The following is a 4,247-nucleotide window of genomic DNA, read 5'->3' on the forward strand; positions in this document are numbered from 1 at the left end:
GGTGGGACGCAGAGAATGCCCCGACTGCGCAGACCTTCAACGGCTGGGCCAGTGAGTGTCCCCCGCCCCCCGCCTCTGGGGACCACGCTCTCGCCCGGCTCCGTGCGTCCGTCCGCACAAGCTCGAGGCCAGGGAGGGGATGCGCAGCGGGCCGGGCCGGCGGGCAGGGACAGAGCCGAGGTGGGACAGGCGGCAGGATTAGCCCGCTCCAGAACTCTGGGCCACAGGGAAACCCTGAGTCGCCCTCTGGTGCAGTTTTAACCGTCCGAGGAGCTTTCTGCGGACCCAATCCGGAATCGCTGCCGAGCGTGCCTGGATTACAATCCAGATTGTAACATGCAGGCAGCACAGTGTTATGTAAAAGGACGACATGTATTAGATGCTGACACTGGGCCAGGCCTGTGCAAAACCCTGTATATTAGTTTCACAGACTCAGTTTCTGTGTAGAGCTTTTTTACTGTTTTAAATAAACTGCAGCATCATATTGTCCGTTTCCTCAGAGATTGGGAATAAAGCAAGAGTAGACATTTTGAACACTCGACGACATAATGTGATCTTAAATTTTTACTTTGTAAAAATTTAATAATTTATTGCCTTTTTCTCATTTGAAGAGACTGACCTAGAAAGATAAAAATAGATACTGGAAAAGTGTAGCCAAGTAGTTCTCTGGACAAAATCTTCTCTTGGTACTTAAATCTGGAACAGACCTGCTTTGGTGACTAGTGAACTTCAGATGAAGCTCTGCCTAGGTTGGCGTGCTAACGACTAGGACAGAGGACACTGTTATTTTACCTACGTTGCAATATAAATCAGCTTCATGTGGCTTAATGTTTTAAATCCATTATATCGGTTATATTGTTATTCAATAATAAACCGGCACTTTTTCTGACATTGACATTTCTCACTGTTTCTGTGTTTCAAATAAATATCTTTATTGGATGATTTGATGTTGCTTACAATGCCATTTAATTCAAGTGAACACATATTTACACCTACTGAATGTTCTAGTCAATTAGCCTTGCCATTAAGAAAAACAACTTTGATGCAACTAGTTACCACTTTTTAATAGAAAGCAGAAAACTAAGTTATAAAATGGAGAAAAATACAAGGATCCTAATGGAAATTCGACTGAGCAATAGAGAAAATATTTCTGGTCCATTATCTACTAATGAAGAATTGCAATATATGTGACTTCGGAATTACATACACAGTCCAAACTGAGCTTCCGATATCCCACACCCCCATCCGGACCCTCCCATGTCTTCCCTGTCTCAGTTCCTGGCAGCCCCATCCTTCTGATGGCTCAGGCCCCCAACTTTGGAGGCTTTAGTCCTTAGTAAATCCTGTTGAATTTGTCTTTGTATTTTCCGACCTTGAGCACTGCTCACCATTCGAAATGGCACCTCCTTGATTCTGTGCATAATTGCAGTGGCTTCTTAGTGGCTCCTCCTGCTCCCATTCTTCGCCTCCTGTAGTCTACTCTTCAGACGCAGACACTGTGATCGTATACAGGCTTTAGTATACGTAAGTATTTTGAGTGACTACTATGTACCAGGTGTTCTTCTTGGTGCTTGGGATATAACCATAAAAAACAAAACAAAACAATTGGCCTTTCTAGAATCCTAGTGAAGGGAAACACAATGCATGACAACATAATAAATAAATGCTATAGCACGATTTAGAAAGGTGGTAATATCTATGGAAAAAATAAATGAGGCTAAGGAGTTTAGGGACACTGAGGGGGGTGTGGAGGTGGGGGTGGCAGGTTGTGGTTTTAAATAGGATGATGAGTGTGGATGTCTCTGAAAAGGTGGCTTTTGAGCAAATACTTGAAGGAGATGCAAGAGGAAAGCATGTGGATACTGGAGAAAGAGTATAAATACAAAGTGGAACTGTAACACCAGGCAAAAATCAGATGGAAGATGGGAAAGCTTAGTGATCACAGTTGAACTATTCCAAGGTCTTGTATTGCTGGGGGAAGAGTGGAGATGCTAACTTTTGATCTGTTAAGTGATGCATACGTATTAAAATTTAAGAATAATTATTAAAAGAAAGAAATACCAAGCTAGTAGAGGGAAAATGACAAAAGAAGGATATTTAATCAACCCAATAGAAGTCAAGAAATCAGAAAGAGTTTTTACTTTTTTCTTTCTTCATATGTATTTAAGATTATTGATGTTTCTTGAATTACAACTTGAGCTGCAACTCAAGGTTTGAAAGTATACTACTTTTATTGGTATTCAGTTATAAATATAGTCATGTGCCACATAATGATGGAGGATACATTCTGAGAAAAGCATCTTTAGGTGATTTTTTCAGGTGCAAACATCACAGAGTGCACTTACACAGACCTAGATGGTATAGCCTGCTACACACCTAGCTGTACGGTACTAATCTTATGGGACCACCATCCTATATGCAGTCCATTGTTGACTAAAATGTCCTTCCGTAGTGCATGACTGTAGATAGAATGAAAAAATAGTCAAGAAGTACCCCTATGTACCTCTCAGAACTGGTATACAACAGAGATGGCATTTTTGATGAGTTAGGTGATATGGGCTTCTTAAAATATATTCTCATATAATTACTTATCCCGTGGAAAAATGTACGATTTAATCACTTCCTTTTCGTTACACAAAATTAAATTCCAGATTAAGACTTAAATGTGAAAAAAATCTCTAGAGGAAAATAAGAGAGTATTTCTAAGACCTCATTCCATTGCCTTTATCTATATTTATAATCTTCATATTCAAATATTTAAATAATGTTCTCAACACAGCATCCAGAGTGATGCTGTTAAATGTAAGTCAGATCATGTCACTCCTCTGCTCAAAACCTTCCAATTATCAGTTGCCCAGGCACTCACAGCAAAATCCCAAGGCCTCACAAGGGCCTCCAGGCCCTTACACAGTAGTGCCCCTCTCTGATCTCATCTCCTGCTTCTCTCCCCTCCTTTTCTCTCCTCCAGACACTCTGGCCCCATTGTTGCTCCTTGAAAAAGCCAAGGTGCTCCTGCCGCCGGGCGCTTGCTCTTGTTTCTTCAGCTAGAAGTCTCTTCCCTGAAAGCTCCACGGCTCCTTTACCACCTCCTCCAAACATCTGCTCTAATTACACCTTTTCAAAAGACCTGACAGTGGGATTGTATGTTACCCATCCTACCCTGTCACTTCCCATAAGCCTTTTTCTGCCTTACACTTCTCCATAGCCCTTATCCTCACATCTTATGATGCAATTTTCTTATTTTTATTGTCATCATCTCTCCCCTTAATTGAATGCAAGCCCCACGAGGAGGGACTGCTTATTTGCTATTTTTTTACTACAGTATCCCAAGCATCTCAACAGAGGAGTTCAATATTTGACGAACCAATTAACAAATGAATCTTTAAGACTGCAATCAAATGTTAGTTCCTTTTACAAGGTCCTCCAATTAGAAGGAATCTCCTGTCACTAAATCACCTCATGTTCCTGTGTCTATTTCTCTTTTTCCCTCTGCATTAGTCAGGGTTATCCAGAGAAAGGAACACCAGAACATATGCCCCCCACTTTACACCCACACACACACACATACTCACAGACAGAGATTTTAAAGAAATTGGCTCACACAATGGTGGGGCTGGCAAGCCCAGTCTGCATGGCCAGCAGACAGGTGGAAGACTAGGGGAGAGCTGATGCTGCAGACTTGAGGCTGCAGGCTGGAAACTCATGCAGACTTCCCATGTTGCACTCTGGAGGCAGAATCCCATCTTCTTTGTGAAACTTCAGTCTTTGCTTTTAAGGCCTTCCACCAATTAGATGAGGCTCACCCACACTTTGGAGAGTGATCTACTGTACTCATAGTCCATTGATTTAAATGATACTCACATCTAAAAACTATCTTTTTGAAACATCTAGACTGGTATTTGACCAAACACCTGGCCACCATCATCTAGCCAAGTTGACATATAAAATTAATCATCATACCCTCTTACTCCTCCAAACACTTCATGTGCCATATTACTTTATTCTTCCTTTCCTCTCATACACTGCATTCAATCAATTTACAAATCCTGTTAGCTCTACTTTTAAACTATATCCTGAATCCAAACACTTCTTTCCATTCTGCAAACTGCCAACATCCTGGTTAGAGCCACCACCATCTCTTACTGGACAAAGGCAGTCACATCTTTCTACTCAGTTTCTCAGTATCCATTCCTACTTCATTACAATTTATTTTCCATAGAACAGCCAGATTTTAAAACATAAGCCCT

Source organism: Equus quagga, chromosome 19 (genome assembly GCF_021613505.1).
Source record: "Equus quagga isolate Etosha38 chromosome 19, UCLA_HA_Equagga_1.0, whole genome shotgun sequence".
In the NCBI taxonomy this organism is placed as follows: domain Eukaryota; kingdom Metazoa; phylum Chordata; class Mammalia; order Perissodactyla; family Equidae; genus Equus; species Equus quagga.